The sequence below is a fragment of the Protopterus annectens genome, chromosome 3.part1 (assembly GCF_019279795.1).
Source record: "Protopterus annectens isolate FY-2018-M chromosome 3.part1, PAN1.0, whole genome shotgun sequence".
Lineage (NCBI taxonomy): Eukaryota > Metazoa > Chordata > Ceratodontiformes > Protopteridae > Protopterus > Protopterus annectens.
Genome location: NC_056732.1, coordinates 780,995,088 through 781,014,017, shown reverse-complemented (window position 1 = coordinate 781,014,017; position 18,930 = coordinate 780,995,088).

Genomic DNA, 18,930 nt, shown 5'->3' with positions numbered 1-18,930 from the left:
CATGCAGGTGAATAGTCTGTAACAGGCCAGCAATGATAGTGTCCACACAGGAAACATGGCTACAAACACATTGCACAAAGTGTGGTACAGTACAATATCTGCCCCACTGGTAGGTATGCTGTAGCCATACCTATTGAGTTGTGTGTATGGTTTGTTATCGCTGATATGGTGGGGGGTGACAATGATGTATATTAAGAACTGTGGTAACCTTGCTGCATAACTTGCTCACACCTGTGCCCATCTTTATTTCTTTCAGGCATGATGTCTCATGGAAGGCTGCCAGTCTACACAGCATCAGAAAATGACATGCTGCTGGATGGTGTCATTCACTACTATGCAGCCCTGTTTGTCCAGGCTGCCCATGATCAGCAGGAGTGGACTGCCCTGTGGAACGACCTAGTCCACAGGGTCAATGATGTCAGACTGCAGAACCGCAGTTATGAGCAGGACCAGCATAAAATTTCTGACCTGCTTTACAATGCCCATCAATGTGCTGCTGCAGTCCAGGGGGAATCACCTCACCACAGGGTGGGGCCATGCCATCCATCCCCCCGACACACGTGGAGGAGCTCCTGGCCAGCCTTGTGGCACCTGCCCATCTGGCCAGCCACCAACTGCCAGACACCTTTGTGGAGGTGGGTGCCACCCACACACCAGCCAAGGAGCATGCAGGTAAGGCCACAGGGTACATCCTTAGACCACTGTTGCATACACATCTGCATCGGTACAGGTAAATCATGCATATCTGACATGTAATAGATATAGTTTGTTGCTGCATAGTAGTGATAAACAGATGTCCATATGTTGTAGTATTGTGGAAATGTACTGTTGATGTATTGTAATACTGCACCCACCCTGTAGCACTGCCAAAGTTGTGGCCACTGACTTTGCATCTCTCACCCTCTTATGTAGGCCATTCCGGGATACCACCAAGGCAGCAGCCTATAGCTGGTGAGTATGGTTTATGTAGATGCTTGCCAATACACCGGGTATGTAATGGCGATGGCATATTCCATGCACACATCTAACACACCTACCCAGAATGCATGCTGTACATGTGCGCATATTGTTGCTGTGAAATGATTGGCATCACAGGGGTGACCATGATGGGGTATTGGAAGCATATGTCAGACACCTGCGTGATAACTAACATCCTGTCATTGTGAAATGGGTCCACAGGGAGTAACATAATGGTGGGAGACATGGCCTACAGTAGGGACATGTTTGGAACAACACCCATATACAGTGAAACACCAGTGTATATACCTGTAGGACAATGGCAACTGCTGCCGAGATACACTATGGCATAAGGCATCGTAGTGGTCCACATTATCAGCTGGGACTAGGCCATAACATGTGGTGTTCAGTGTATGGGACACTGCAAAGTAACACACATGTGTAGGGCTTACTTGTCATGCATCTGCAAAAAGGATGAAGGAGGGGGGAGGGGTGTCAGCATGACACACCAGTGCACTGCAACAGGGATCCCAAGGATGCTAAGGATTGCTGTATTTGCACATAGTCAGGTTCAGGACCTGTGGTAGCCATAACCCTACCCCCACAGCAATAGTGACAACAGTGTGTGAACACAAAGGGATGTGCACATGAGTAGACCTTGCAGTCATGCAGAATAAGGGGACATGTGTAGGGCAGACTGAACATACACTGGCAAATGCAGATGGCCCACACTGGTATCCCCCTGTCAGGAGTAGTGACTGCTGTAGTACACCACAAGAGGTGCAACAAACTGTCACGATAAGGGTGGGTACATATATGCCAACACCATGTGTATGCATCGCGGTCAGCATCTGCACACCTAACACATTCTGTAGACACTGCATGTGAAAGTACAGGACATATGTCACATATCGGGCTCATGTACTGTTAAGATATGCGGTGATGTGGTCCCATGGCAGATCAAGGATGGGTGTGTCATATCAATAAGGGTGTGTAAACCCCCATAGCCACACTATGCTCTGATGGTTGTCAGTGTAAGAGTATTTGATTGGTCATACATGGTCCTCTGATGTTGACAGCTGTGTAGGCTCTTGCTACCCCCATAGTGCCTTTTTTAGGCAAGGCTCAAAAGACAAACCCACCTGCATAGGTATCACAAGGGATAAGAAACTAAGAGTAATGCTACTCAACGCCAGAAGTCTAAACCTCAAGAAGCACGCACTCGAAACTCTCCTTAGCATGGAGAACATCGATATCTGTGCAGTAACAGAAACCTGGTTCAGGAGTCCCGAGAGCACCCCAGCACTACCAGGTTATACCTCATACCATGCTTTTCGGCCCCAAAACTTGGACTGAACCACAAAAGGAGGGGGAGTATTGATATTCATCAAAGATACCCACACCTCCAGGTTGGTGGCAAAGCACGAAGCATCAGAGACTATCCATGTGCAACTAACAGTCGGTAAAACTGCCTTCCAGTTTATAGCCTGCTACAGACCACCCTCCCAAACCCAGGAACCCCACTCGGCCTTCATGAGAACACTGGAAAATATGAAGGTCTCTCCAAACACCATTATATTGGGTGACTTCAACTACCCAAACATAGACTGGGAGCATTACTCTAGCTCCAACACCCTAGCCCAAAGGTTCCTAGAATTTATAAACTCAAATGCTATGGAACAACTTGTTACCACTCCCACAAGAGGGGAAAACATACTGGACCTGATCATCACCAACATGGGGACTCTATGCTCCAGACCAGAAGTGTATCCCTCACTGGTAAGATCAGACCATAAACTAATCTCACTGGATATTCACATCCCGACCCCACCCCCTGCCCAGAAAACCACAGTGAAAAACTTTTCTAAAGCAAATTTCACACTCCTCAAAACAGAGGAGGAATCCTTTAAAGCCCCCGGGCCTGTGGAAAATATGGCCCAGACCGCAGAATCCTTTATAAACACATTCTATGAACACCTTCAGGAATGTATGGATCATGTGATCCCAAATAAAACCAAGACCCAATCCTCCAAAGGCAGACGTCCTGTCTGGTGGAACCCAGCCATAAACAAACTATACAATAGAAGGAGGAAGCTACTAAATGATAGAGCAAAATCCCAAAAAGGGAAGGCATCACTGATCAGTATTAGCAAAAAACTACGGGCACTCATAAAATTGTCTAAGGCCAGCTTTGAGAGAAAAATTGCACAGGACACTAAGGATAATCACAAGGCTTTCTTTAGTTATGTTAGGAACCTGGGTGGGAATTCCCAGATATGCTCAGAATTAGTCCAAAATGACAAAAAATGCACTGAACCCACAGACATTGCCAACATCCTAGCTGACAGGTTCAGTGCAAACTCCCCCCCACCCCACCAAAAGGGCAAATATCTATCCCAGCAGAGTGCTGCCCCCCTGACATCTCAGATGCTCAGGTAAGAGCAGCCCTCCCAAAGCAAAAAACACAGCATCAATGGGACCAGACGGTGTCCCGGGCTGCGTCCTACATGAACTCCAAGAAGATCTAAACCCAAACATAAAACTACTGTTCAATCTCAGCCTTACTACAGGATATGTGCCCAAAGAGTGGCGTACAGCAACAGTGGTCCCTCTCCATAAAGGTGGTGCCTCAACGGATCCTGGAAACTATCGCCCCATAAGCCTGACTAGCTTGGTCTGCAAAGCTATGGAAAGGATCATCATGGACCTCATAAATAAAGATATTGGGGACCTACAGACACTGGATCCTACCCAGTTCCGCTTTGTTAAGGGCAGATCCTGCCTCTTAAACCTGGTTGATTTCTTTGAAACAGTCACCAAGGTGATTGACGAGGGGAAGGTCGTCCACACAGTCTACCTGGACCTCGCAAAAGCCTTCTATACAATACCCCACTCGAGCATTATAGATAAGCTCACCAGCTTAAATATAAACCCCTATGTCACTAGATGGATTGCAAACTGGCTCAAGGACAGAACCCACATGGTTAGAATTGCTGGAGCCATGTCAGACTCCAAACCAGTTACAAGTGGTGTCCCACAAGGCTCAGTCCTGGGACCTCTCTTGTCCGGTATATATTTCTCAGAGGTACAAGCCAACACGGAAGGACTGTGGCTGACCAAGTTCGCAGATGACTGCAAACTGGGCGCCATAATCGATTCTCCAGCCGACACAAGCATCCTCCAAAAGGGCCTCATAGAAACAGACAACTGGTGCCAGTGCCATGGCCTCAAGCTAAATGCCAAAAAGTGTATAGTCATCCCCTTTGGCAAAAACAAAGTGCCCACAAATTACCACATAGGTGGTAATCCATTAAGTACAGAAGAAGTAATTAGGGACCTGGGGAACCAAGTTGATAGCAATCTCTCATTTGACAACCATGTGGCCAAAGTGTTTAGAAAAACATTTTATATAGCCCACCTAATCATGAAGGGAGTCACATCTAGATCAGGGGAGGTCATCGTGTCTCTTTACTCATCCCTCATCAAGCCCATAATTGAGTACGATGCCCCTTTTGGGATGTACCTCACCAGACACCTGCAGCAACTTTAAATACCCTAAAAGTACCTCACCAAGCGGATCAAAGGGCTCAAACAGATGCCATATGCTGCCCGGTTAAAGAAACTCCAGCTCTACTCAGTGGCATACCGCCTGTTCAGAGGCGATCTGTGCCTGATGTATAAAGCCATGTCCAACCTGGAATTAATGGACACGCTGCACCTCAGAAAATCCAAATCCCATCGAGCTACGCACTCGAGAGACTTAAACCTCAGCACTGAAATAAATAGGACATGCTGGAGGGACAGATTCATAACCCAGAGGCTCCCTTCAGTCTGGAATAAAATCCCAGTCCAGGTTAGGCAGAGTCCTTCATTGACTCTCTTCAAGAGGAATCTTGATGAGTGGATGGGAGATCGTAGGTTTACCCCGGGTATCACTTCTGTGTCACTGTTAGACAGAGGCACAGTATAGTAACCTCGAAAAAGGGCATAGCAAAATAAATTTTAAATGGGTGGCGAAAGACAAACACATTCTGGCTAGGCTTATAAATGCCCTAGGGCAGATAGCCTAGTATGAACCTATGAACCTATGAACCTATGAATCAGACATCAGACATTCACAGATGACATCTGTCCAGATATTATCCCAGGTATGTGTTGCTGGAAAACATAGGGGCTGTGAGCATTAAAGCTGACATAACCGATACAGTAGTACACATTCAGCAATGGGCTGTACACCTGTGAGGTGTGGTGCACAGTGCATGGCAGGGTTCAGAACAGGTGCACAGCAATACCGTGTTCATGGGTGCAGAGTTATCCAGGGGAAGGGGCTTTACCCAGTGACACAGCACATGCATCACACACATGTATACTGTTACTAGCATGGATTGACTATAGCTGCACTGCATGCTTTTGGGTACCATATGTTGTGCATGTTGACAGAGGGGTAATAGGAGGAATGTGTGCACTATCATTGTACAACCTCACCTGTATGTGTGTGTGTGTGTGTGTGTGTGTGTGCATCCTGGTGGGTAGTTAGTTTGTCTGTAGGGTTACTCTGGTGAAGTGGAGGGAGGTTGATGCATGTAGGATGCTTGCGTGCATGTGTGTGTGTTTGTGTGGCTGGCTATGTGTGCACATGTGTGATTGTGGGGTGTTCATACAGCAGTACCTCCCTCTGGGATAATGCAGTGCATGTACATGGACTGCCACATTACACACCAGGAGTACATGTCATGTGTTTAATCACAGGACAGCTGATAGTATAATATGGTCTGTAGCATGGAACAGGCATTGAGAGGGAAGGTAGACACCAGGTACACCCTTAATATCACATTCAGCAGAGAGGTCACCTACAACCCACGTATGAAGCACTACAGATGCATTGGGGAAGTACTAGTCAACACCAGGGAGTGTATCCAAATATTACATTGTCACATGATAGGCTGATTGAGCAGCATATCTGGAATGTACTGAAAATTACATACACATGACACACCAGTGCGTGATATTATGGATAGAACATAGTAGCCCACACATATAGGGGTCATGCTCATGATTTCCGGACAAACACAGGGTGAACACTGAATGTCAGCAGTGAGGCCATCTAAAACCACAACACACAGGTCAGGGAGGTAATGTAGTAACAGGTCTTGTGTTGTGACCACTTGTGTAGGCATTTAGAGGACTGATATGTTAATGAGTGGTATCAATGTGTGTATGTTAACAAGTGTAATACAGGATAGTGTACACATGGACATATACGTGGGACTGTCTGTAAAGTCATGGACAGGTAGGTATGAAGGAGGTGTGTGTGTGTGTGTGTGTGTGTGTGTGTGTGTGTGTGTGTGTGCGTGTGTGCACACGTGTGTGTGTGTGCGTGTGTGTGTGTGTGTGTGTGTATACTGTTAGGCAATGCTGTACAGGTTTTAAAGTGCATTTATTGTTTTCCCCCTGGCGAGGTGGGACAGGGTCCCTCTTGCATGCAATCTGATGTTGGTGTCCATACAAATACTGAAGATGATGATAGTACTGTTGAAGCACAGGTGGGGTTGTCAGGAGCCGACACTGCACCATCATTTGACAAACCCCCTTTCAACTACCCTAACCATGCACACAGTTTCAGTGCATATACATACCCCATCACCAGTGGACATAGCGGAGGGACAGCTGGGATTTGGTGGCAGTGCACAGGAAAGTGTGGTAAACATGCCTACTTTGTCTGGTCACAGCAGGCATAGCTGGATGTCTGGCAGGGCACCACATAGATAGGTGTCCTAGGGTGCTTGTGGTAGGGTCGCTGGACATCATACTCCTGGCAGAGGTGACATAGCTGGTACCAGCAAGGGCATGTTTCAGGCTGTCATGGCGGTGCAGACATGTATGGAACATTACACCAGACAGGGCCTGAGGCTGCAGAGGGCTGCTCTCACATCTGTAAGTGACAACATCAGTGAACTTTCTGGTGCCATCCTTGCTTATACCGAGCTCATGGCTAGATGCATGGTGAGATGATGGCTCTCATCAGCCGTGGTGTGCCAGTGCTTGAACATGTGGTGGGGGTGCGGTGACAACCATGTGGATGTAGGCCAGCAACACCAACAGCTTGCAGTCAATGTGGACATGCTAAGACACTAAGGGGCTCCCGTAGTGGCAGTACCAGCCCCAGCAGTGCGGGGGAGGGGGTCCTGTCCACACCACACCACAGCAGCTAATGTGCACATGGTTCTGACCAGTCCTAGGAGAGGCCTGGTACCAGTAGACATTTGGCAACAGCAGGTGGGAGTAGCACATTAAGGCCTGTACCTGGACATGCCCATGGAACCCCTGGCAGGCACAGTCCATGTGTCCGTGGCCGGAGGTTGTGAACTGCACACCCTGCCAGGTATGGTCTGCAGCTGTCCATAAACACCTGTGTAGTGCAGCCACATAGCAGAACTGTGTGCATACATACCCACACACTATACAAACATACCTAGGTCAACCACATACATACACACACCACAGCACCATGCCCAGCTCACCAAAGTACACCCCTCACACACACACACACATGGTGTCAAATGTATGGCCCACCGTCGGCCTCTGGAAAACTAACATCACACCCTGTGCATATGATGATACCTGTGCTACATCTCTGTCATCCATACCATCAATGCAGGGACAGGCTAATATGGTTCTGATGCACATGGTGACTGTACTACAGTGCACCACAGTACTGCAGTGTAACATGTTGTAAGGAGTAAAGTGTAATGCATATATGGCAGGTAGTGTAGCCATCCAGCAATGATGCATTATAGCTGTTAGTAACACTGGTTGATTGTGGTCTCTATAATGTTATCCATTTGTGTATTAGGGGTACATGTGTCAGCACAAGGGTTCCCAGTGCATATGATGATACCTGTACCACATCCCTGTCATCCATACCATCAATGCAGGGACAGGCTAATATGGTTCTGATGCACACAGTGACTGTACACTGTAGTACAGTCACTGTATTCTGATGCACACGATGACTGTACTACAGTGTACCACAGTACTGCAGTGTAACATGTAAGGAGTAAAGTGTAATGCATATATGGCAGGTACTGTAGCCATCCAACAATGATGCATTATAGCTGTTAGTAACACTGGTTGATTGCGGTCCCTATAATGTTATCCATTTGTGTTGTAGGTGTACATGTGTCAGCACAAGGATAGTCTGCAGTCATATTCCACAACAGGATATGGCACTCTGGTGTCACCATGGCTGTCACATATCTGGGGTACAGTTGAACACATGTCACAGGTTACTAAAACCATTATTGCCTGTGCTACATAGACAGCTGACACACTGGGGCATGTATACCCTGCAACCTGATGTAGACCCATCCACATACAGGCACACTGTTACGTGGCAACACTGGGACTAGACCCCTATCTAGCTATGCAGTGATACTGAAGTGTGTGGCTTACATTACACACACCACACAGCTTTTAGGGTGAGGTGTGTACCAGGTTACATGTTACATGCAGAACATCCCCAGACATGTACAGTATGCTAATGGAGGATGTAATGGGTGTAAATGCTTAGTGTGACATACCTTCATATACACATTTACAGACACATAACAGGCAGACACACATCCGAGAGACCAGGGCCTATCGCTGCTAACTAACTTGACCGTATGTCCAATGTGTTACATGTGGGCAGCACACAGCACATGCATAACTGGCCTGGATTGTGGTATCAGTTACTTGCATGGTTGATTGTGACAGTGGTAACCATAACATGATACATGGGACATATACCAGGTGCACCTTGATGTAATGACAGTGTACACAGTGGTACTACAGTGATATGCATCTAATGCACATGCCTCATGCGTAGTAGGGTGTTGCATTGTCATGTCTCACATATGGGCAGCAACAATATTATCTGTACTACTGTGTGGCAATGGGTATTGAAATCAGAGTATGTGGCCTTGGAATGCTGTACCCTACAGATATATGGACATGCACACATACACACACATGCCAGAACATAATGGGTATCCCATGCATATCAACTCATTTGTACAACACTGTTATGCTGGTACTGCAAGACTCATTTAGCTGGTATGGGGAGGAGCTTAACAGGGTACATGTAATGTCCCATACAGCAGCAGCCACAGCTGACTATGGCAATGGATGTTGTGTTGGCTGTAAAGGCCTTTATGGAATTTCCAAGTACAGTTGTGCTAACACATAGACACTACTATACTCAGTCATGTATACGTATACATGTGCCAGTACAGGGGTGCATCACTGCAGGTGGTCATAGCTGTATATCTAGCTACTGTCCATGAAGATATGGATTGTGTAGGGGTTGTGTGTACAGTAGTGTCTTGCCACCTGCAAGGTGGCAGCAGGCAATCTATCGACAGACACTACTGTGTTGACACTCCGGGTGAGAATGACATGCATCAGCCAATCCTCCAGGTGCCTCCTGCACATGGCCACTGAGCTGATCAAGTTGACATGTATGCAACATGCATTACAACACATGGTTAGTGTCTGTGATGGAGACCTGTACCCAAGCATGTTCTGTTGACTGTGGTAGTGTAGTGGAAATATCCATGGCATGTGGTGCATACAGTTTGACATCTCCTATATGTGACAGTTCTTACACATCTGGGCAGACATGTCAGTGTCAATCAAGCTTAGGTTGCCTGTACATATCCCAGCTGGAAACCTGTCATCTGCACATCTGTACAGGGACTGACAGTCATCAACTTGGCAAGTAGCTATGCAGTAGGATGAGGGTGTTGACAGATAGACATTTGACAACAATATGTATGCCATAACTACATGTCAGAAGCCCTCACTAACATGTGCTGCACAGACGGTAGTCTACAGTTACATTCCACATGTTGGATAGCTGTCAATACACATATTGAGTAGTATTGAACTATTGCCTTTACTTCCACAATTGTGTTGTACTTGTTATTAATATGACTGTTGCATCACATATATTGTTTTATCATAATGTAGACATAGCAGATACATACGGTGAGATACATCTGGCAGGGTATACACAACCGTGAGGTTTACATATGACAGGAATATGGATATATACATATAATAGGTTGATATATGTCTACATGTATATACACATGTATACTCATACATATGTCTGTATACACATCTGTATAGTGCAACATATATATGGCCATGTGTACATCTCTTCATATGTAGACACACACACACATATATATATATATATATATATATATATATATATATATATATATATATATATATATATATATATATATATATACACACGCACACATATATATATATATATGTGTGTGTGTGTGTGTGTGTGTGTGTGTGTGTGTGTGTGTGTGTGTGTGTGTGTGTGTATATATATATATATATATATATATATATATATAGCCATATGTATATATAGCTATATATGTATGCACATCCTATGTGTACAGATATGCCTATTTATGTGGGTATATATGTAGATATCTATAACTATATGTGCACACATATCTATTCTGATATACCTATTACTGTCCATATATATGTAGATATCCATACGTATATGTGCATATGTATATCTATCTGTATATGTGTAGACATATATTGCTCTGTATATGTATATATCTGAGTGTTTATATGTATATATATGTGCATATACATATACATCTATGTATGTCGATATGCATATGTGTAAATATCTATACAGGTATATGGATAATTATATATACATATATGTTCACCATATGTCCTGAACATGGAGTGTAGCCCTACCTCAGCCCCAATAGTTCCAACCTCTTAATGCAAGGGGATGTCAGGTATGTATTGCAGGTATATTTGTAGATTATTGCTACTGTAATAGGGATTGTCTTCAAGGACATGGTGTGTGTGTGTGGGAGGTCACATCTGCTTTTAATATGTGGGCCATTGGCTACTGACAGACATCCTAAGAACACCATAGTACAGTACCACTACTAGCACAGTAATGCTCCTGTGGACTACAGCAAATATATGGCCAATATATGTGGACAGTCTGCCACACTCTGGTCAGTCCAGAGTAATACATTGAGCCCCTTAGTGCAAGACATGTGGATCAAGCCTGACAATGTGGATGTGAACAGCCATGTAGATGGGTATATCATGTAAATACTGGTATGCATTTGCCCCCATAGGTTATGCATTCACACACCCCTGTCTGTCCTGACACATAATAACTGCTGGTACAGAGGTGCCATGGCCACATACTACCCACTAGTTAGTGACATGCATCTGTACAGCATCCCACTGCTTTGTCTAACATAAATGACTGTTATGGTGGCCTGACAGCAGTACATCTGGCAAGTATCTGGACATGACATCCCATTTGGTAAGTACACTAAGCTGCTAGGCATGTAACGAAGCACTGTGCAGGCTACAGGCAGACTGCCTCAACATTGGCCTACATTTCCTATGGGGAAATACACATGTACCTGCATATACAGCAGGCTCTACAGGCATGTCACAGCACAGAGTAACAAACACCTGTATGAAAGTGCATAACCACAGCCAATGTGAAAACTGCCACAGCCACATATGGTAAGCTAGCGCAATATTACAGTATATGGAGTATCTGATCAACACCATCCTCATATGTGCCACTCACACACTAACCCTACATATACTGAGCCACTACACATTGTGGTACGATGCCTGTCTGTGGTATGGGACATGTGTGTGTTTGGCCCTACAAGCATGTAAGCTGATAGGGTAACATACAGTGGAGCAGCATGTAACATCAGATAGAACAGGACCAAGAACAATGACATCTACCACAGTATATACACAGGTCAAGGTACATATTCATAATACACACACTGTCGACAATCACCATAAGTACACAGACTTCAGTACTGTACACACAACCACAGAATGCCCAGGTTATGTCCTCAAATATAACCCCTACTATACATAGCGCAGTCTGATATCTCACTGGCTTGTTATTAGATATGATGTCAATAAATATGATGTACAGAACATATGCACCTCTTACTGCATGACATTTGTACAAAGTTGACAGAGTTGTAGCTGGAGGCACAAACACAAGGCCAATATTGACATGTTGCTATGATGATATCATACATTTACTGTTGCAACAGGGTTTGTTGCAACATATGTCCTATGAGGGATATGAAGTCAATAACTCTCACTGCTGTCACCATCTACTGACTACAGTCCTTACACTACCTTCTGCAGTTCACAGATAGGTGCTCTGTGGGTAACACAAGTAACAAAAGGCACCACATACTGCCCAGTCTGCAGATGACCCTACAGATGGGGGTTTCCTCATAAACATAGCACTGACATGACAGGTATTAAAACATGTAGGACAGCCATATCCAAACACACCCTGTTAAACAAACATTACTCCAAATGTAGTATAGCAGCACTTACAGTTCAAAGTCAAGTCAGGCATATCCCCCTCCTGTGTGTTGGTATGTTTCCACAGTGTATGTTGTTAGAGGTAAATCCCCAATCCATCTGTGATGCTGTTTGCCAAACAACAGATCTAGTTCTTGCTCATAGTGAATGAAAAGGCCCAACACCAACATGATGTTCCTAGATATTGGAGTGTGTTTCCATGCAAGTGGCTAGGGGAATGTTACCACAGCTGTTCCACATGCAATCAGCTAGAGGAGGGCTGCAATTTGTGCAGAGGCCATCAGCTGATCATGAGCATCACTTACAATACACATGCTACTGCCTAAGCAAAGCAGGTGTAAGTCTCCACATCCACCTGAGATGGAGTAAGAGAGGCAGACATAGGCAAAGATAAGACAGGGAGGGGTGGGAGAGTAAAACTTAAGCATGTTTGTGTCACACACCTACCAGTATAGGGTATCAAATCCCTGACTGACTATGTATTGGTATCACATGTCTATGCAGTTATTGGATGCGCCACATAGGTTACAAGTTGATGAGCCCTCCAAACGTATATGTGATGGTGAGTGACATCTGCAACAACTGACGTGTTGAAAGTGTTCTCTGGGTAATTGGGTAATGCAGGGGTTGCTAACTTTGTTCGCCTGGCCTTGATGTCACATGTAGGGGTATGGATTTCCAACCTCTTGGCTATTTTACATCTGTTATCCCTGTACAGTGGACATAGTGACATATGCTAGGGCCACCATATAAGAAATTTGCAAAACCCATTCTACAATGAGTCCAGTTGTTACACACTCACAGCCACCTCCACACAGGATACAGATGACAAACACAGACACACACACACACACACACACACACACACACACACACACACACACACACACACACACACACACACACACACACACACACACACACACACACACACACACTGGCCATGTCCGGGATTAGGACTCCTACCTAACTAGTTTATTACACTGTAGCACTATGCAGTTATAGGACGCGGCATGGAGATTAATGGAGTACTCCTTCCCCAAAGTTGTATTTCACAGTGAATGACATCAGCAGGATTGACAAAGTAGGGCATTTGAATTGTAGTGACTGTGACTAGCCTAAAAAAAATTGCTCCCTACACAGACATAGAAACACACATAAACAAACATCCACACCTGCCATGTGTGGGAATAGAACCCAAACAACCCAAACAAATCCACTATAGTTGTTCCCTTTGCCAAACTACTTGGGATCACTGTTGATGAACACCTGAAATTCAACACTCACATCCAGCAAAATATTAAGAAAACCCATATAAAATTTGGCATGCTATACAGGAACATCCAATTTCTTTCTCCTTCCTCCAGACAAATGCTTGCCACTACCCATCTACTCCCATCAATAATGTATGGCACTCCTCTATTAACTAATTTATCTGCCACACTCACTTCAAAATTGGAAGTCTGTTATAATAAGATTTCTAAATTTGTCACCAAAACCAAATACTCCTCCCTTCACTGTATTGCCCTTAAATTGTTACACTGGCTTGACCTCTCCAACCATCTAGACTATCTTTAGATTACCACAGCCCACAAACTAATCTTTCAACCCTCTAAGTGCCCTGCTCTATGCAACATCCTTCTCCCCTACACCCTTCAGAGAACTCTCAGATCTACTCACCAAAACCTAATCTGTGTCCGAAAACCCAATCGCCCTGCTGGTCAACTCCTGCTATCATTTTCCTTAGCAAAAAAATGGAATTCTCTTCCTTCCTCTGTAAAGACCTGTGCAAACTTTGAAAACTTTAAATCGCAGTTACATTCCTACCTTTACTCTAACAGAAAATGCAACTGCATTCTCCCCACCTAGTCCTATAATTCTCTCTCCCCCTATGATTACTAGCCTCTCTAGCTATGATCTATATAGCTACCACACACATGTACATATTGTAAATATCAAATATGTACCATGCACCTAAGAATTTACACCTGCTCTCTAACACGAATTTATTAATAATATTGTGCTCTATCTAAAGATAACATGACCCTAAGTAATTACACCTGCTCGCTAGCATGAAACATAATTGTAAATTGTTCTTTTCTATATTGTATATGTATCTAAACTTTGTAACATGGAGCTTTTCTCCCTGGGGCTCCACTGAAAATGAGCTCCCTGAGCCCAGTGGACATCCCCGGTCATAAAACTGGAAATAAATAAATAAATAAATAGAACCCCTACTAGAATTCTATATCACACTACAGCTTTACGCTGTTATAGGATATACCACGGATATTACTGGAGTATTCCATCCCCAAAGGTGTATTTCACAGTGAATGATATCATCAGGATTGCCAAAGTAGGGTATTTGAATTGTAGTGTGTGTGACTAGCCTAAAAAGGTATTGCTCCCTACACAAACATATAAACACACAAAGATCCATACCTGCCATGTGTGGGAAGAGAATCTCTACCAGAGTTCTATATCACAATACAGCATTACACTGTTATAAGACACTCTACAGAGATTAGTTTCATAGTTTCATAGTATAGTACTAGGCTATCTGCCCTAGGGCATTTATAAGCCTAGCCAAAGTGTATGTGGCTTTCACTACCCCATGTAATGATACAAAAGTGTACAATTTAAATTAAATTTAGTTTACTGTGCCTCTATCTAGCAATGACACAGAGATGACCCCTGGGGTAAACCTACGATCCCCCATCCATTTTGTCCAGATTTCTCTTGAAGAGAGTTAGTGAGGGGCTCTGCCTAACATGGACAGGTATCCTCTTCAAAAGTGTGGGAAGCCTCTGGGTTATGAATCTGTCCCTCCAGCATGTCCTATTCATATTTGTGCTGAGGTTTAGATCTTTAGCTCTCGTGGCTCTGATGGATTTGGATTTTTTTTGAGGTGGAGCATGTCCATTAATTCTGAATTGGACATGGCCTTGTACGTAAGGCACAGATGACCTCTGAGCATGTGGTATGCTACTAAATAGAGCTGGAGGTTTTTCAGTCTGGCAGCATATGACATATGCTGGAGACCCTTGATCCTCTTGGTAAGGTACTTTTGGGGTCTCTCCAGCTGCTGCAGGTGCCGGGTGAGGTACATACCAAATGGGGCATTGTACTCAATCATAGGCCTGATAAGGGAGGAATATAAGGGTACAATGACATCCTTTGATCTGGATGTGAATCCCTTCATGATAAGGTGGGCAAGGTAGAAGGTCTTTCTAACCACTTTGGTGACGTGGGTGTCAAATGAGAGGTCACTGTCAACTTGGGTTCCCAGGTCTCTGATTACTGTTTCCGTACTTAATGGATTACCACCTATGTGGTAATTTGTGGGTACTTTGTTTTTTCCAAAGGGGATGACTATATATTTTTTGGCATTTAGTTTAAGGCCATGACTCTGGCACCAGTCATCTGATTCTGTGAGGCCCTTCTGGAGGACGCATGTGTCAGCTGTTGTGTTGACTATGGCGCCTAGTTTGCAGTCATCTTCGAACTTTGTCAGCCACAACCTCTCTATGTTTGCCTGCATATCTGAGAAATAAATGCTGAACAAGAGGGGTCCCAAGACAGAGCCCTGTGGGACTCCACTTGTGACTGGCTTAGAGTCTGACATAGCTCCAGCTATTCTGACTTTGTGGGTTCTGACCTTTAGCCAGTTTGCAACCCATCTTGTGTCAAACAGGTTTACATTTAAGCTGTTGAGCTTGTCTATGATGCCTGAGTGGGGTATTGCGTCGAAGGCTTTTGCCAGATCCAGTTAGGCTGTGTAAACTGCTTTGCCTTCATTGATGGCTCTAGTGACTGTTTCAAAAAAGTCCACCAGGTTTAAAAGACAGGATCTGCCCTTTACAAAGCCGAACTGGGTAGGGTCAATTGTCTGTAGGTCCCCGATGTCTTTGTTTATGAGTTCCATAATGATCCTTTCCATAGCTTTGCAGACCAGGCTGGTCAAGCTTATGGGGCGGTAGTTTCCAGGGTCTGTAGAGGTGCCACCTTTGTAGAGTGGGACCACTGTAACTGTACGCTAGTGTTCAGGGATGTATCCTGTAGCAAGGCTAAGATTAAACAGTGTTCTTATGTGCGGGTTTATCTCCTCTAGGAGTTCACGTAGCACGAAACCCGGGACACCGTCAGGTCCCATGGATGCTGTATTTTTAGCTTTGCTGAGGGCAGCTCTCACCTGGACATCTGAGATTTCAGGGAGGTTGCATTCAGCTGAGATATTTATTTTGTCTTTTGGGGGAGAGGGAGGGGAGGAATTTACACTGAACCTGTCTGCCAGTATGTTGGCAATATCTGTGGGTTCAGTGTATTTTTTGCCGTTATGAACTAACTCTGCGCATATCTGAGGGTTTCCGCCCAGGTTTCTAACATAACTGAAGAAGGCCTTGTGATTATCTTTAGTGTCCTTAGCGATTTTTCTCTCGAAGTTGGCCTTTGATGATTTTATTAGCGAACGTAGTTTTTTGCTAGTGCTGATCAGGGATGCCTTCCCTTTATGGGATTTTGCTCTGTCTTGTAGTAGCTTCCTTCTCTTGTTATAAAGTTTGTTTATGGCTGGGGTCCACCAGATAGGATGCCTGCCTTTGGTGGAAAGGATCTTGGTTTTATTTGGGATTGCATGATCCATGCATTCTTGGAGATGCCCGTAGAAAGCATTTGTGAAGGATTCAGCAGTGTGGGATGTGGTTTCCACTGGCCCAGGGGGCTTGAAGGATACCATTTCAGTCCTAAGGAGTGTAAAGTCGGCTTTTGAGAAGTTTCTCACTGTGGTCTTTTGTGCTGGGGCTGGAGGTGGGATATGAATATCTGGGGTTATTAGTTTATGGTCTGATCTCACTAGTGAGGGGTATACTTCCGGTGTTGAGCATTTTGTCCCCATGTTTGTGATGATCAGGTCAAGTATATTATTTCCCCTTGTGGGGGAGGTGACTAGTTGTTCCATCGCATTTGAGTTGATGAATTCCAGGAACCTTTGGGCTAGGGTGTTGGGGCTTGAGTAATGCACCCAGTCTATGTTTGGGTAGTTGAAGTCTCCCAATATGATGGTATTTGGTGAGACATTCATATCCTCCAGTGTCTTCAGGAAGGCTGAATGGAGTTCCTGAGATTGCTAGGGTGGTCTGTAGCATGCTACAAGTTGTATAGCAGTTTTGCCTATGGTTAGTTGCACATGGATGGTCTCCGATGCTTCGTGCATTGCCACTAACCTGGAGGTGTGGGTGTCTTTAATGAATATGGACACTCCCCCTCCTTTTGTGATTTGGCCCAGGTTTTGGGGGCAAAATGCATGATACGAGGTATAACCTGCTAGGGATGGGCTGCTCTCAGGAGCCTTGAACCAGGTTTCAGTTACTGCACAGACATCGATGCTCTCCATACTGAGGAATGCTTTGAGAGCCTGCATCTTGAGATTTAGACTTCTGGCATTGAGCAGCATTACCCTTAGTTTTTTTACTTTATTGTTTTCTAAGGTGGTGGGTTTGTCATTTGAGCCTTGCCTAAAAAAGGCACTATGGGGGTGGCAAGAGCCTTAGCCAATATCCGGAAGCCCAGTGGTGACAGGTGCAAGCCGTCCCTTGTGAAGCAGTGTGGCTTGTCCAGCATGTCATCCCAAGCAGACAGACATTGGATCCCCCTAGAATGACACCAGTAATTGAGACAATTATTAAAGCTGATCATCTTGTCTTTGTATTGTGGCATCATTCTTGGTGAGGGCAAGATGCTGCTCAGGGTCAGGGTCATACCGGCCTGGGCTACATAATCAGAGAGCTCCTCTATGTCTCTTTTCATGTAGTCCAAGGAGGTACGTCTCAGGTCATTCACGCCGGCATGGACAATGACGGAGTCATATTTGTACTTGCTTTGGAGTGACCTGAGTGCTTGTGTTATGTGGTGGATCCTAGCTCCTGACAGGCAGCTCACCATTACCCTCTCTTTTTTCAGCCTGGTAAGCGGGACATCAGTGTGTCTGACTATAGAGTCACCTATTGCTAGTGTATCAGGCATGGTGTTTCACCTTAAGGGTTGTGATTGTTTGGCACACTGACTTTGTGTACTATGTGTTGAATGTGCAGAGTTTTGAGGTGGTGTTTTCTTGGATGTCTGCTTTGGGAGCCTCTGTTGTTTTGGAAAGTTTTATATTAGAGCCTCCGAGTATGTCTTTGTGTTATTATGTGTTTGGTTTGCAGTTGTGGTTGGTTTATGTGAGACTGGGTTTGTTGTGTGTGTGGTTACCTTCTCCTCCTGTCTGGTCTTGCTAGTCCTGTGTTGAGAGAGTTCAGCCTCCAGTTTGGCTATATAGTTGCATCTCCATGTGTTTGTGTTTGTTGGGAGGAGGAGAGGATTGTCTGTGTACATGAGACAATTGTAACATTGTCTCAGGATTCCCAGATTAACCAGCTGAACTGGAGAGGACATCAGTAATATAACATTCGACATGACAGAATAGTATAAGGGGGTGATGTGTAACTGGGTCAGAGAGAGGAATTTGAAGGGAAGTGGGTATTAGCATGGGTTGCAGGTGGATGTAGT